The 17,813-nt window shown below is 47.7% G+C and overlaps 1 protein-coding gene across 5 annotated transcripts in view; it reads left to right on the plus strand.

The window, feature by feature from the left end:
* The window catches only part of dock3 (dedicator of cytokinesis 3), a 1,512,713-nt gene that overhangs the window by 854,194 nt on the left and 640,706 nt on the right, over positions 1 to 17,813 (plus strand). The gene's annotated exons all lie outside the window — the stretch shown is intronic.

The following is a 17,813-nucleotide window of genomic DNA, read 5'->3' on the forward strand; positions in this document are numbered from 1 at the left end:
TGGACTTAAATGCGGGTTAGATTGCTAACCAATTTGGACCACAATGTAAATGTTTAGTGCGCACTATTCATTTTGCATGAATATTAGTTGAAGTGCCAGTGACATAATGTGTAGCATAAACAGGCATTCCGACATAATCAACTCCCTGGCAGCTGGTGCAATCAAACAAAGATGGGATTGAGAGAATAAGCCAGTGATGATTGTTATTCTAACTGTGTATGTTGTTGAGGATCATTAGCGTTTTAGAATTGCTGGCAGAGGTTTGCAATGAAGGGAAAATAGCAGCTTCTTTGGCAGGGAGCACACAGATCAGCTGACTAGTATTGATGTGATCCTGGTCTTCTTCAGCCTTATCGGCAGCTATGGAACCTGCAGAGAGTGCGTAGGAGAGAAATCTGAACTGTACTCCGCGATCTGCAGTGGCAGTGTTGCTAAATAACCTGGTAGTCAATTGCAGTAATGGCAGTGTACCCCCTATGGATATACAGGATTCAAACATGGAGCATTCAAGTATAAATACATAGGCATTAAAAAGATTGAATAAAAGGAAACTAACTTGATTTCAGGATTTGGATCATTGAACAATAAACGGAGACTTAGGAAGTTAAATCTATTCATATGGAAGAAGTCTGTGGGGGGGAGAGTCGCATGAACCAAGTTCTAGAAAAAAAGCAAATGGAATTGGTATTGTGGATGTCAAGAGGTGCTTTATTGAGCTATTAAATGCTACGAGCTGAGTTTGAGGAATTTGTTGACTGTTGAACAGGCAACCACATTGTGCAGTGAATAATGACTGATCCTTATTTATAGTGATGCGCTAGCAGCAATGGAGGAGAGGTTTTTGTCCAGATTTGTAGGGCTGAGGTGGGGAAGGAGAGGCGGGGATGGGTGGGGGGAGAGAGGGCCAGGACTCGCACCTGGGCTTCGGGACACTGCCAAAGGTATAAGCGGGGGGGGATCTTGCTCTCTAATGGCTCTGTGTGAAGCACAGCTTCGAAGCTGAGGGAGCGGGTTTGATGGAAGAGGCTGGGGCAACTGGGGCCTTTATACAAGAGGGGTATCTGATTCCTGCCCCCTTCCCCCAGGGCTTACTGCGTCCTGTATGGGGAGAGGGTCTGATCTCCACACCAGGGAAAACAAGTCCCTGTGAATTGGGAAAAGGTCTGATCCCCCCTACCCTGCGGTAACCAGGACCTGTAGAGAGAGAGGGTCTCATTCCACCCTGGGGGAAACCAGGGGCAACAAGGCCCTTGTTTAGGGAAAAGGTCTGACACCCCTCCCCTCCATCCCGGGTAGTAGCATTGTCAACTCTGGTTGGATGTATTCCTGGAGGTTTCATCACATGACCTCCAGCCTCTAACAGCCCTGTACAGTGAAACAGCCTTTGTTCCCCCCATTTCCTCCTGGGTTACTCACAGTAATGACCAGGAGGTTAATCTTCAATTCCTGAAGATTCCAGGGCAATCCTGGAGGGTTGGCAACCATAATGCCAGGGCAACCGGTCCCTGTCGGGGGAGAGGGGCTTATACCCCCACCCTGGGTATCTGGGAGCAACAAGACCCTGTATGAGGAGAGGGTTTGATAACTCCACCCCAGGATAACAAGGCTCTGTTTTGGGGACTGGTCTGACACATCCGCTCTCCCCCGCGCCCCTCCCCCCCCCACAACCCCATCCCGGGACAACCAGGCAACCAGGTCCTGTATGAGGAGAGGGTTCCACACCCTCACCCGAAGTAACGAGGGGCAACTCAGCCCTGTATGGGGAATGGCCAAAAGAACCTGACACCCTACCCAAGGTAACCAGAGCAATTCTCCCCCACCCAATTGGAATACTATAAACACTTCTGGGTAATTATGAACATTTCACTAAAATGCCTTCTGCTATTGAAGGAGGTCCCAGCTCTTAATCAAATTAAAAGGATAACTGCAAATGGTGGAGATCTAAAATAAAAGCAGAAAACCTTGGAAACACAATAAGACGCAACAGCATCTGACAAATTAACCTTTCGGCTGAGGCAGAAATGGAAGGTCCTCGCCTGCTTTCTCAGATGTTGACAAATCTATTGTGTATGCGGAAAATGTTCTCTCTTTATTTCTTGACGAAATTCTTTGTGCGCATACTGTTTGTACTCTTCAAGCCTGAGCCTTCCTCGCTGTGGCTCTGTTTTTAAGAACATAAGAAATAGGAGCAGGAGTAGGCCAATCGGCCCCTCGAGCCTGCTCCGCCATTCAATAAGATCATGGCTGATCTGATCCTAACCTCCAATCTACTATCACAGAACCATCTCCTGAATCTAACAGAATTAGGCACACGAAATAGGAGCAGGATCAGGCTACACGGCCCCTGGGCCCGCTCCGCTACCCACAAGGCCATGTCTGATCCGAACCTAGACTCATGTCCAAATTCCTGCCCGCTCCCCGTAACCCTTAATTCCCTTTACTTCTAGGAAACTGTCTATTTCTGTTTTAAATTTATGTAATGATGTAGCTTCTACAGCTTTTTGGGGCAGCATATTCCATGGACCTACCACCCTCTGAGTGAAGTAGTTCCTCCTCATCTCAGTTTTGAAAGAGCAGCCCCTTATTCTAAGACTATGCCCCCTAGTTCTAGTTTCACCCATCATCGGGAACATCCTCCCCGCATCCACCCGATCCAACCCCTTCACAATCTTATATGTTTCAATAAGATCGCCTCTCATTCTTCTGAACTCCAATGAGTAGAGTCCCAATCTACTCAACCTCTCCTCATATGTCCATCCCCTCATCCCCGGGATTAACCGAGTGAACCTTCTTTGAACTGACTCGAGAGCAAGTATGTCTTCTTAAGTATGGACACCAAAACTGTATGCAGTATTCCAGGTGCGGTCTCACCAATACCTTGTACAACTGAAGCAATACCTCCCTATTTTTATATTCTATCCCCCTAGCAATGAAAGCCAACATTCCATTAGCCTTCTTAATCACTTGCTGCACCTGCATACTAACCTTTTGAGTTTCGTGCACCAGGACCCCCAGATCCCTTTGTACTTCAGTACTTTCCAGTTTCTTGCCATTAAGATAATAACTTGCTCTACGATTTTTCCTGCCAAAGTGCATAACCTCACACTTTCCAGTATTGTATTCCATCTGCCAAATCTCTGCCCACTTACTTAGCCTGTCTATGTCCCCTTGCAGGTTTTTTATGTCCTCCTCACTCACTGCTTTCCCTCCCATCTTAGTATCATCTGCAAACTTTGATATGTTACACTCGGTCCCCTCCTCCACATCATTAATATAGATTGTAAAAAGTTGGGGACCCAGCACTGACCCCTGCGGAACACCACTAGTTACTGATTGCCAGTCTGAGAATGAACCATTTATCCCAACTCTCTGCCTTCTGTTAGATAGCCAATCCTCTATCCATGCCAGAATATTACCCCCAATCCCATGATTTTTTATCTTAAGCAATAATCTTTTGTGTGGCACCTTGTCAAATGCCTTTTGGAAGTCTAAATACACTACGTCCACTGGTTCCCCTTTATCCACCCTATATGTTACTTCCTCAAAGAACTCCAGCAAATTTGTCAAACATGACTTTCCCTTCATAAAACCATGCTGACTTTGTCCTATTAAATTATGATTATCCAAATGTCCTGTTACTGTCTCCTTAATAATGGACTCCAAAATTTTACCTACCACAGATGTTAGGCTAACCGGTCTATAGTTTCCAGCCTTCTGTCTACTGCCCTTTTTAAATAAGGGTGTTACATTAGCAGTTTTCCAGTCTGCCTGGACCTTTGCTGAGTCCAGGGAGTTTTGGAAAATTATTACCAATGAATCCAAAATCCCTACCGCCACTTCCCTCAAGACCCTAGGATGTAAGCCATCAGGTCCAGGTGATTTATCCGCCTTGAGTCCCATTATTTTACCGAGTACCACTTCCTTAGTGATTTTGATCGTGTTTAGCTCCTCCCCCCCCATAGCCCCCTGTTTGTCCAGTGTTGGGATATTCTTAGTGTCCTCTACTGTAAAGACTGATACAAAATATTCATTCAGTGTTTTTGCCATCTCCATATTTCCCACCATTAATTTCCCGGTCTCATCCTCTAAGGGACCAACATTTACTTTAGCCACCCTTTTTCTTTTTATATAACTATAAAAACTCTTACTATCTGATTTTTATATTTTTTGCTAATTTACTTTCATAATCTATCTTCCCTTTCTTAATCAATCTTTTTGTTATTTTTTGCTGTCTTTTCAAGTTTTCCCAATCCTCTATCCTCCCACTAGATTTGGCTACCTTATATGCCCTTGTTTTTAGTCGAATACTATCCTTAATTTCTTTACTTAGCCACGGATGGCTGTCTTTTCTTTTACACCCTTTTCTTCTCAGTGGAATATATATTTTTTGGAAGTTGTAAAATAACTCCTTAAATGTACACCACTAATCATATATCGTCTTACCCTTTAATCTATTTTCCCAATCCACTCTACTCAATTCCGCTCTCATACCTTCATAGTCTCCTTTATTCAAGCTTAGCACGCTTGTTTGAGATCCAACCTTCTCACCCTCTAATTGAATATGGAATTCAACCATGTTATGGTCACTCATTCCAAGGGGATCCTTTACTAGGACATTTTTAATTAATCCTGTCTCGTTACACAGGACCAGATCTAAGGTTGCTTGCCCCCTGGTCGGTTCAGTTACATACTGCTCAAGAAACCCATCCCTAATACACTCAATGAACTCATCCTCAAGGCAGCCCTGCCCAATTTGATTTGTCCAATTAATATGATAGTTAAAATCCCCCATAATTATAGATGTTCCCTTATTACAAGCCTCAACTATTTCCTGATTGATACTCCGTCCAACAGAGTTGCAACTGTTCGGAGGCCTATAGACTACGCCCATTAGTGTTTTTTTCCCCTTATTATTCCTTACCTCCACCCAAACTGTTTCATTATCCTGATCTTTTGACCCAATATCATTTCTCTGTATTACAGTGATTCCTTCCTTTATTAACATAGCCACCCCACCTCCCCTTCCTTCCTGCCTGTCCTTCCTGATCGTTAAATAACCTGGTATGTTTAATTCCCAGGCATTGTCACCCTGCAGCCATGTTTCTGTAATGGCCACAAGATCATACCCATATGTAGTTATTTGTGCCATTAACTCGTGTATTTTGTTACGAATGCTACGTGCATTCAGATAGAGAACTTTGAAATATGTTTTGTGACACTTAGTTCCTGCTTTTGCCCTTTTTATTACTTTACCTTTTACTCCATACCTTCTGCCCCTTCCTGACACGCTCTGGTTTTTAATTTCCCCACTGCTACCTAAGTCTATGACCTTCTCTGTTGTCATTTTTATTATTTGCTCTCTAGGAACCTCCCCCCAACTAGTTAGTTTAAAGCCCTCTCTACAGCCCTAGTTATATGATCTGCCAGGACTCTAGTCCCAGCACTGGCCAAGTGAAGCCCGTCCCAACGGAACAGCTCCCTCCTGCCCCAGTACTGGTGCCAGTGTCCCAGGAAGCAAAACCCATTTCTCCCACACCAGTCTTTGAGCCACGCATTTAACTCTCTAATTTTATTTGTCCTAGCCAAATTCGCTCGTGGCTCAGGTAATAATCCAGAGATTATTACCCTTGAGGTTCTGTTTTTTAATTTGACCCCTAGCTGCTCATACTCCTTTAACAGAACCGGCTTCCTAGTCCTATCTACGTCGTTTGTACCAACATGGACCACGACAACTGGATCCACCCCCTCCCACTGCAAGTTTCTTTCCAGCCCAGAGGAGATGTCCTTAACCCTGGCACCGGGTAGGCAACACAGCCTTCGGGACTCTCGCTCTCGGCTGCAGAGAACTCTATCTATCCCCCTAATAATACTATCCCCTACCACTACAACATTTCTATTTACTCCCCCCTCTTGAATGGCCCCCCGTTCCACGGTGCTGTGGCCAGGTTGCTCATCCTCCCTGCAGTCCCTGCTCCTGTCCCCACAGGGAGTAAGAACCTCGAACTTGTTGGACAAGGGCAAGGGCTACGGCTCCTCCAGCTCTACCTCCTGGATCCCCGTACCTGCCTCTGTCTTATTGATGCAGTCTTACTGATTTATTTTAAGATGTAGGTTTGAGTTGTATTAAAAGTCGTGAAAATCCACTGTGGTCACTGCTAAAGGATGTCAAACTGTGCATTCACTACTGCCATGAAAGTTCCTTGTGCTAAAATGTTTTTTTATCATATTTACATCCACTACTGTTTGTTATGTTCATAAATAAATAGTTGTTTTCATTATGAACAGCTAGCTTGAGCTAGTCATTTATTCAGCCATGTGGACTAGTGTACAGGCATCCATCTTGACTACTGCCTTGTGGGTAGCCCCCTACTAAACATACAGCTCCACCTAGTGTACCATTCTAGAATGACATGTTACTGATCATTACATCCTCCTTCCTTAGAGGTTAAACAAAATCAATATCAATCAATCATAACGACATAAACGTCTTCACAACAGTCAACACATTTTCAAAGCTTTACTTTATGAACTCTAAGCTTTTCATTCTTTTATTATGGTTTTCTTTGGGCTCAAAGATTAAGTCTATCAGGCTTTTTTACTTCACGTGTGGATCTTCTGAGCACAGGTAAGTCTGATGTGTTTTCATGAGAGCCTGTATGTGTGTTTGTGTTAGATTGTTCTGGTGGTGAGTGACAAGATTCAGTTGCGGCATTGTCATCGATTTGCTCTTGGATAGTTTCTTGTGTTTTCAGGAGGGAACGGCGGTTCCTCCTGAGAATCTGTCCTTCCTCAGTTCTAACAGTGTATGACCTTGGTCCTACTTCCTCAAGAACTGTAGCTTTCCTGTTCCATGCATCTGGATCCTCAATCCTGACAACATCATCCCTTGTCAATGGTTTCAGAGTTTTGGATGACTTGTCATAGTGTGATTTCTGTTTCAGCTTTAACAGTTGAAGTCTCTGTCTCAGTTCCTTACTCTGCTTTTCTTTTGCACAGCAGGGTAGCGTGGTACGCAACTTGTGACCCATTAGGAGTTCAGCAGGTGAAGAACCACAGTCTAAAGGGGAGGCTCGGTAGCTCAGCAGGGCGAGATAAGGATCAGACTTGCTTTTTGTTGCTTTCTTCAGTAGCTGTTTGAGAACTTGAACACCTTTCTCTGCCTTACCATTCGACTGAGCATACAGAGGACTGGATGTGATGTGTTGAAAGTCATAATGTGCTGCAAACTGTTGCCACTCCTTACAGTTGAAGCACAGACCATTGTCGCTAACGGCAATCCTGGGAATTCCATGTCTGGCGAAGATGGATTTAACATGCATTATGACACTGCTGGCTGATGTGCTTGAGAGCAGCGCCATCTCAGGATAGTTAGAATAGTAGTCAATCACTATTAGATAGTCTTTACCATTCAAATGAAAGAGGTCCATACCAACCTTTTGCCATGGTGCTGTTGGTAAGTCAGCTACTATCATTGGTTCCTTTGCTTGTTTGTTTTGGTGTTTCTGACATGTCTCACATATGCCTATCATGTTCTCAATGTCCTTATTTATGCCACGCCAATAAACAGTGTCTCTTGCTCTCCTTTTGCATTTTTCAATTCCGAGGTGTCCCTCATGAATCCTTTTGAGCATGTCTCGACGGAGAGCCTGTGGAATGACTATTCTGTTCTGTTTTAGTAATAGTCCACTTGCGACACTTAACTCTGACCTGATGTGATAGTACTTTGGACAGGAACCTTTTGGCCAACCATGATGAATGTTCTCTATTACTGTTTGTAACATTGTGGCCTAGAAATTCAGTTGGCTGCGCCAGGCGTTAGCGCCTTAGGAGGAGCTGATCTCGAGCGCTAGGCGCTTAGCGCCCGGGCGCTGCGCGATCTGCGCCTCGCCCCAACTTCAGTAGACATTTAGCACCGGCGCAAAGTCTTTGCGTGCGCTCAGCTGCGCGCGCAGATCATGACGTCATTTCGTCGTGCAACGCCCTTTGTGCGCCCGGAACCGGAACTTCACTCGCGCCGCCCCATTGTGCGCCGGGCGGCCCTAACGACTGTGAAGTGGAACGGTACACAGCCGAGGTGGGCCGCGGGGAGCGCAAATTAAAGGGCACCTACCCTGCACTATAAATGGCAGCCATTTTGCAGCATTCACTCTTGTACAACGGATTTTTGGAGAGAGACCAAGGAAGAGAGCTTACTGCTTTGGCCCAACACTAGGACAGGTCTTTTTGGCTTCAGGCCAGAGCTGTGCAATTCTCTTTGCCTTCATTGAGATCTCAGTGTTTCCCAGCATATTATGGGGGCTGCATTGGGTGCCAACGCTGAGTTTCAGCCTTATGTCGGAAGGGCTTACAGACGCCGTGAGAGAGTGGCAGCCCTGGCTAGACGCAGAGGGGGCAACAGGCGTCGCCAAGTGAGGCCTTACCCACCCAGGGTATACTGCCAGCAGTTCTCCTATCTCAACATGTCTGCCGCACAGTGTGTTAGGAGGCTGCGATTCAGAAGGGAGGTGGTTGCAGACATCTGCCAGCTGCTTCACAGAGATCTGCGTCCACAGCTGATGCGCAGGACGTCTCTGTCGGTGGCAGTGAATGTGACGGTGGCTCTCAACTTCTATGCCACCGGCTCCTTCCAATCCGCTACTGGGGACATCGCTAACATCTCCCAGTTCGCCGTGCATTGCTGCATCCGCCAGGTGACCAATGCCCTTTTCAGAAGGAGACGTCAATTCATCTCCTTCCCCATGACCCTGGACAAGCAGCAGCAGCGTGCAGTGGGATTTGCAAGAATAGCGGGCTTCCCCATGGTGCAGGGCGCCATTGACTGCACGCATGTGGCTTTGCGGGCACCTCTGGAGCATGCCGAGGATTACCGCAACCGGAAGGGCTACCATTCCCTCAACGTACAGCTGGTGTGTGACCACAGGCAGCGCATCCTAGCTGTCAATGCCCGCTTTCCAGGCAGCAGCCACGATGCCTTTATCCTGCGACAGACAACTGTGGCTGACATGTTCCAGGCACAGCCTCACCCAAGAGGATGGCTTATCGGGGACAAAGGCTATCCTTTGTGTACCTGGCTCATGACCCCGCTCCGCGCGCCCACGACCCCTGCTGAAGAGGCATACAACGAGAGCCATCAAGCGACCAGGAACCTCATCGAACAAACAATCGGCGTCCTGAAGCAACAGTTCTGATGTCTGGATCGCTCCGGGGGAGTCCTCCAGTATTCGCAGGAGCGAGTCTCCCAATTCGTCGTCGTTTGCTGCATGCTGCACAACCTGGCTATCTGCAGGACTCAGGCACTGCCACCTCGCGTTGGACCACCACCTCAGGAGGAGGAGCAGGAGGAGCATGAGGAGGAGGAGGACGAGGAGTACCAGCCCAGGAGGGAGGCAGAAGGTCCAAGGGCCGCCCGTCGGCGGCTTATTGAACGTCACTTCTAGGCCCCCTGTCAGGGAATGGCTTGTGCCAATGAAAGAACATGATTGCAGCCGCTGCGCAAGCCCTCAGCCGGTTAAGGCAACAAACACTTCAAAGATCAAACATGGACAATGTGAATAAATAAAATGGTTTATTGTACAAACTCAGGGCCCTTCCCACATGAAAACCAAGAACACACGAAACCCCCAAAAAACACTCACACACATGAGTCACTCCCACAACCTGGGGAGGATTAACCAAAGATGTAAATAAAAATGGCCTCATCCTCGGCCTTCAAAAAACAACCATTCCACAAAACACAACATTTGGACACACCCTCTACTTTGTGTCCCGCGAGGGCGATGCCCTCTGCAAACTTTGCCGGCCCCTGGACGCCCTGCTGCTCCTCCTCAAAGTGAGGCCAGTGGCTGCTGCAAGGCTGGGGGAAGGCTCCTGAGGGGCACATGTCGTGACGGCAGATGCCCTTGGGGGTCGGCCTAGACGAGGTCTGGCCCTCGAGGGGCCGGCTGGTGAATGCTGCAGCTGTGGCTGGCCAGCATCAGTCGCTGCAGCAGCTCGTGGCAGCTCCACTGGGGGAGTGGCAGTGGCGGCTGGAGCAATGGGGGCAAGCTGGCGGATGGCAGGCGCTCGCTGGTCGCCTGAGACACTGGCACTCGGCCGGGCCAGCACTGCAGCATGCGCAGCAATCTGCTGTGCTGCTGCAGCGCGCCGGGTGCCCTGGCGATGCCGGGCTGACACAGCGGGTGTGGCAGCAGTGAGTGCCCGTGTTGCCCTGTGCTGTGACCGCATCAGAGCAGCCAGTGACTGCATGGCACCACTGATCACCTGGCCAGTCGCTGCCACAGAGGCCCCGAATTCGGTGACACTCCGAGACAGGGACTGCATGGCCTCAGGCATTCGTCCCACTACCCCCATGAGCTCCGTGTGCCGGCGCTCCGAGTCCGCGGACATGTCCTCGAGGCGGCGCATCTCCTCGGTGTTGACCGTCCCCGGACTGGAGGCCGGACTCTCCCTCTGGGGAGAAGGCCGCCGAACTGGCCGACCCTTCCTGCGTTGCTGGACGCCGCTGGGCCCAGCAATTGGACTCCCCTCCAACCCTTCCCCCACGCTCCCCTCCAGGGAAGACGTCTCCCCTACAGTGGCATGGCTTGCCGCGGCTGAGGGTTCCCCTGATGGGCCGCCTTCCTCTTGCTCCTCCTCCTCCTCCTCTTCTGAGGGGCTGTCACTGGCAACTTCAGGGACCTCCTCCTCACCATCTGAAAGCAGGAAGGCACAAGAGTAGCTTTAGAGTGAGGAGAGGGCGTCAGCGAGGGATGCATGAGTGGTGGCATTCAGCGCATTTGGTCGGACAGTGGCAAAGGATGTAGATCTGATGCGCAAGTGGGACGAGAGAGGTCCAAAAAATGATGTCCTTACCATTGGTGCCCAGAACAGGGTCGGCATCTCCAGATGCAACGGGGCCAATCACCCGGGCACCCATGATGCGCTCCACGCGCTGTTGCAGCTCGGTGAGCGGCTGGATCTGGGGTCCGCCTCCCCCGGTCACAGTCCGGCTCCTCTTATTATTGGCCAGCTTGGCCTGCAAGAGAAAGGACGGCCTCTAAGTACAGTGTGTAGCCCTGATCTTGTGTGCACTGCCTCCCATGGTCGAATAGCCTGGCCAGTCTGTAGCCCTGATCTTGTGTGCACTGCCTCCCATGGTCGAATAGCCTGGCCAGTCTGTAGCCCTGATCTTGTGTGCACTGCCTCCCATGGTGGAATAGCCTGGCCAGTGTGTAGCCCTGATCTTGTGTGCACTGCCTCCCATGGTCGAATAGCCTGGCCAGTGTGTTAAGTGTACAATGTGCAATTGATGTTCATGACTGACCCATAGCTGCTGCATGAGGGCTGGCCATTAGGGCTTTCAGGTCCCTTTGCCCATAATGTGAGGTGCACATGCAAGGATGAGGAGGACACTGGAAAGGGTACTCACCCTGACAATCCTGGCGAGGTCATTTAGTTTCTTGCGGCATTGTACCGCGCTCCTGGGGACCTCACTGTTCGATGTCACCCTGGTGGCGACATGCCTCCAGGCTCTCCGGTAGATGCGGGTCGGCTGCTTCCTCCCATTGTCTGGGAACAAAATATGGCGTCTCTTCTCCACAGCGCTAACCAGCACCCTCAGATCAAGCTCTGAGAAGCGCTGCGCTCGTTCACGGGCCTTCTCCATACTTTGAGGCGCTATATGGGTCCAGCAGCAGTGTTCATGCCTAGATGGAGGGCTCCAGTGTGCAGGGCGTGGCAGCAGACCAAGTCGACCCTTCCCCCTTAAGAGCTGGCCGGCGCCAGGGTGTCTGCTGTCAATCAAGAAATGGCCGCACCTGCGCTGCGCCCGGCCTCGGCGGTATGGCTCAGCACCTCCGGCTTAGCGCCTAAAGAGAGCCGTGCATCGCCAGTTTTAGCGCTCGAGCAAACTCTTAAGGCGAAGCTAATGAATATCGGCGAAGTGGCCTCGAATTTGCGCCGGGCGCAAACTTTAGCGGCCGCCCGACTTTACCGCCCCAAAAGTGGCTATAATGAATTTCTAGGCCCGTATCTTTTACTGTTTCTTCTGCTATTTGCTTTGATTTTGTGTCTGACATGGGCAGCGCAGCAGTGACCATACTCACATGAACATCCACGTCTTCCTCAGTAGAGCTCACATGACTCATTGTGGGTGCTCGGGATAGTGCATCTGCTAACACTATGTGTTTGCCTGGTGTGTAGATCAGTTCAAAGTCATATCTTTGCAGCTTCATCATGAGTCGTTGAATCCTTGGAGACATCTCATTCAGATTTTTTTTTATGATGGCAACCAGTGGGCAGTGGTCTCAACTGTGAAGGTGGGAAGTCCATATATGTAGCCATGGAACTTTTCTAGTCCAACTACCAAGCTTAGACATTCCTTTTCAATCTGGGCGTATCGACACTCAGAGTCAGTCATAGACCTGGAGGCATAGGCAACAGGCTTCCAATCTTCACCCTCTGCTTGTAGCAAGACCGCGCCTAGGCCATCTTTTGATGCATCCGTTGACACTTTGATTCTCTTTGTTGGGTCAAAGAAGGTGAGTACAGGTGTGGTTGTCAGCACTGTTTTGAGGTTCATCCACTCTTGTTCATGTCTTTCTGTCCATGCGAACTCATTTGTTTTATGTAGCAGGTCTCGCAGACAGGCTGTCTTGGCTGACAAGTTAGGAATGAACTTTCCAATGAAGTTTATCATCCCCATGATGCGTAGCACTCCTTTTTTGTCAGTGGGTCGGGGCATTTTGAGTATGACATTTACTTTTTCCATATCTGGCTCTATTCCTTTACCAGATAGATTATCTCCTAGGAAAGTGACGTCCTGGACGCCAAACTGACACTTGGCTTTGTTGAGCTTCAGTCCATTCCGGCGTATGCTCTGTAGCACTTTAGTCAGTCTCTCATTGTGTTCTTTCAGTGTGGAGCCCCAGATGATGATGTCATCAACATAGACCCGAACTCCTTCCAGACCTTCAATTATGTGTTCCATCGCTCTATGAAAGATTTCAGATGCAGATATTATCCCGAAAGGCATTCTGAGGAAACAATACCTGCCAAATGGTGTGTTGAAGGTACAGTATTTGGTGCTCTCTTCATCCAGTTTTAGTTGACAAAATCCTTGTGAGGCATCAAGCTTTGTGAAGTATCTGGCACCTGACATTTCACTGGTGATTTCTTCTCGCTTGGGAATCTGGTAGTGTTCACGTTTTATGTTTTTATTTAAGTCCTTTGGATCCATGCATACTCTTAGATCATTGTTCTTTTTCTTTACACATACCATGGAGTTAACCCAGTCTGTTAGCTCTTTGACTTTCCTGATGACTCCAAATCCTTTGAACACATCCTGGAAATTACTCACTACAGAATCCACTGAGTCATCTGGTCTGCTTATGGCACAGTTTATACGGTAGACTCTCTTGACCAGTTCTAAGTCCTCACAAGCTTTGTCACCTAATAGTGAATCAAGTCCTTCAGCCACAACAGAAAACATGAGATGATGCACTTTGTCTTTGACTGTCACTTTAAGTGTGCATACACCTAAGCTATCTATTTTCTGTCCATTATAGTTCTTCAGTGGTACTGACTGTTTCTGTATTTTGGGCTTTTCTTTCATATTTTTAATGTCACTCATACTGATTAAGTTTGCTTTTGCCCCAGTGTCTAGTTTCAATGTAACTAATGCTCCATTTACCTGCAGTGACATTATCCATTTGTCCTCTTTTACTGCATTAACTTTATGTTCAGCATTGTCCATTCCTGAGGGCTGCACATTTTCTGTATCCTTTTTGATATTGTCATATGACACCATTCCTACAAAAAATGTCTCACTTAAATCAGTGTCCTCAATCACATTGACTTGTTGCCCTTTCTTTGTTTTTACTTTTGAAAAGCATTGTTTGGCAAAGTGATTCTTTCCATTACATTTTGTGCACATTTTTCCAAACGCTGGGCATTGTCTTGACTGGTGCTGGTAACCACAGCTTTTTCAATTCAAAGTTCCATCCTCCGATTGCTTTGCAATTCTGTTCTGCCCACGTTTCTTCCCCTTGTAGGGCACAGCATCGACAGCAGCACAGTCACTCATTACAGTCGCATTATTATTAATTTCACTGAAAGTCTTTACGTGCTGTTGAGCTAGCTCACTGGCATGGCATATTTTCACAGCATTCTCCAATGTTAGTTCGGTTTCTCTCAACAAACGTTCCCTGACCTTTTTATCATGAATACCAAACACAATCTGGTCACGAATCATGGATGATTTCAGTTCAGAGAAATTACATGTCTGTGCTTTCAGTTTCAGATCGGTCACAAAGCTATCAAAAGTCTCATTTTGCTGCTGTGTCCGTGAATGGAACACGTACCTCTCATAGGTCTCGTTCTTTTTTGGAGAACAATGTGTATTAAACTTCTTTAGCACATCGTCCATTTTTTCTCTGTCCTCCTCTTGATCAAATACAAACATATTAAATACCTCTATCACCTGCGGGCCTGCAACCGTGAGCAGTAACGCTATTTTCCTTGCGTCTGGCATCGCACCGAACCCGATGGCAGCAATATAGAGTTCGAATTGTTGTTTGAAAGTCCGCCAATTGCAGTCGACATTCCCCGTGAGTTTCAAACCCTCCGGTGGCTTCAAATTCTCCATGTCGCGTTTCACAATATTCAGCAGATATTACCACTTCTGGTACCATGTTTTATGTTCATAAATAAATAGATGTTTTCATTATGAACAGCTAGCTTGAGCTAGTCATTTATTCAGCCATGTGGACTAGTGTACAGGCATCCATCTTGACTACTGCCTTGTGGGTAGCCCCCTACTAAACATACAGCTCCACCTAGTGTACCATTCTAGAATGACATGTTACTGATCATTACACTGTTAACAATACCCAGTCCCATAGTTGTTTTTAAAAATAGTAATCCATGTTCTCAATAGGTTTATCTCTTTTTGAACCATTACATAGTCTTTAAAAATGCACTTGTCGCGCCTTGCTTGTGCTAATCTCATTCAACTTACACCCACCACCAGTGACAGTCCTACTTGCATAGCCTCTAATGTGCAGAAATTTCCCATGTTTAAATGTACTGTATTAATTGTAAGGCTTAAAAACACAAATGGAAATGGCAAACTTGCAGGTGTTGCTGATGCTGCTGATCTGTTCTTCACCTCCGTGCTGTACAGCTCTTAATTGCTCCTCCAAGCACAACATAAGTTTGGAAGGACAGAACCAATAACTATACTGCTGAATGGCTTTTATAGTTCAAGTGGACACAGCATGAACATTTTACCCGCCATTATGCTTTATTGAAACCTAGGCTGACCTACATTCACTCCCAGGAGCAGTTGAGACAAATAGCATTGATGCATTTAAGGAGGAGCTAGATAAACATGTGAGGGAGAAAGGAATAGAAAGTTATGCTGGTAGGGTTAGATGAAGAGGGCTGAGAGGAGGCTTGTGTGCAGTATAAACACTGGCATGGACCAGTTGGGCCGAATGGCCTGTTTCTGTGCTGTACTCTATGTAATATGGAATTTTGCCAGTAACTACCTTAATACGAGAAATTGCCTCTCAGTTACATTTGAATTTTATTTTGTAGCTGTACAAAGGGCAAGAACATAAGGAGTTCCAGGTTATTAAACCTGCCCTGTAATTTTGTATCTGGCCTACATTTCTATCAAGAACATTTTACACAATAGCAGTGGAAACACATTTTGCAACAAGGCAAATAGCTTTCCCTGTTCTTCTCACTCAGTTTAACACACCAGATCTCATTTGCAGTGTGACATGAAGGAAGCAGGCAGATTAGTATTAATGTGGCACTCAGTTTCATTATATTACAGCACATTTTGAAAAACAATTAAGAAAATACCTAAATGCCTGCACATACCTGTGTCAGGTTTTAGAATTTTAGACTATGCTGTCACAGGGGCTCTTGGTGTAATATATGTTAAAAACAAGCTAAACTTAACTCTCACTGGTTTAAATTCACAGGATAGCAGGGCAGGTAGAAATCAATTGAGGTATCTGAACCAGCGTGCTGTAGACAGTGAAAGACAGTTTAACATTCTAGTGATCGTTTGCACCCATTGCTGCTGTAACAACTTTATTCATCTGACTGGCAGGGCCTATTGCCAAGTTAGGCTGGTGGATTTCACTCTTGGGAGTTGGGTAGTAGTTCGTTTGACTAGAAGCTGAAGCTGGAGTAGCAAAGACAGGGGACTGCAGGGAGAAGACATCTACCCTGTACTAGAGGCTCGAGCAAAGGATTTGTGAAGGTTAGGTTGCAGTAGAGTTATTGGCCCAGAAATTCGGGTCGGGGGCTTCCCGCGGGTGCAAGCCCCCGACCTGCACTTAGCTAGCGTGCCGGCCGTTGAGCTGTGGGCCCGCAAGGGATTCCGATCCTGGGCCTCCTCCAACTGCCGGCGCACAGTGCTTGCATATCCCAGGAGCGCAGTTAGTTCGATGCGTCCCCTGGGATCACGTGGGCCATTCAGAAGGTCCCGAGGTTTTCGGATAAAGGATAGTCTACCTGTACCCACATTTAGGGGTCGATTTTGTGGAACCTGTCGGGAAGAAGGCGGGACTTCCCCTTTCGGGTTTCTGACCCGCCTACTTCGACGTCCGGACAATTCGCTCGATTTTCCCTTGATTGACCTTGTTGAGCCCGCCCAGCGGGCTCAGCAGGCCAATTAAGGGCCACCCGGCAACAGGTGACGTCACAGACTGCAATTTCATCTGTCAAGATTTCTGATAGATGAAATATCAGTGTTTTACAGCTGTTTGAAGCTGTCAAACGCTGACAGTTTGATTTCTAAGCTGAGTCCTTCTACGCAGACTCAGTTAGAAATCTCAGCAGCACTAAAAGCTGCACTGTCACTTTTGACAGATCGCAGCCGTTCAGCTTTACGTTCTGGCTGACTGATGCGCTCCCGACGCCTAGAGGAAGAAAGGCTGTGAAGGTAAGTAAAAGTTCTTTACACACTTTAGACACACCAAACACACTTACCTTTACACTCATGCACCCATCACTCACCTGAGCACCGACATCGCGACCCCTCCAACTCATTCAACCCGACGGCCCGCCGCTCCAACCTGGCATGGTTTGGAGCCGTCGGGAAAACCACACGAAACCCCTCAAAATGGGGATTAGGCTAAAAACTGCCTGTTAACTACCTGTTAACAGGCAGTTAATTGGCACTAATCCCTTCCCGCCTGGTTTCGGCAGGTCCCAGTGCGGGGCGGGTACTCGCCACCCCTGAAACTTACGTGGGGTGGGGTTTTGGGCGGGATGGTGGCGGGACCCCCAAAGTCGGGATTTCCCCCCCCCCCCCACATGCCTGAAACCCCACCTGACGGCTCCCCGAAAATCTAGCCCTTAGTGTCAATTTGCCACGTGGAATGCCAATGGTTGCCAGCTTTTAGCGGCCTAGTCCTGCTCCTAATACTTATGTTTAGTGCAGGTATGATACTATCAGGACAAGGTAACTAGACTTCGTTAACACTATGGAATGCAGCTGATGGACAGAGACCCAGTTTCCCTCCATTGGCTGCATTGGTTCAAACTGCTTTATACTGGAACTATTTTAATTTGGAATCCAGGAAACCAGTTTCTTTAGGCCAGCTCCCAACATGTCTTCTCTTAGACAATCCCTCGGAACCGAGGATGACTTGCTTCCACATTAAAAATAAGTTCTCAGGTGACTGATGAGTCCAATGCGGGTCCTCAGTCTCTGTCACAGGTGGGGCAAACGGTGGTTGAAGGGTGGATGGGTGCTTGGGTTGACGTGCGCTGCTCGCGCTTGGCTTCCGCTTGCTCCCGGCGAAGAGGCTCAA

Source organism: Somniosus microcephalus, chromosome 11 (assembly GCF_052327205.1).
Source record: "Somniosus microcephalus isolate GS21.2 chromosome 11, FLI_Smic_1.0, whole genome shotgun sequence".
Lineage (NCBI taxonomy): Eukaryota > Metazoa > Chordata > Chondrichthyes > Squaliformes > Somniosidae > Somniosus > Somniosus microcephalus.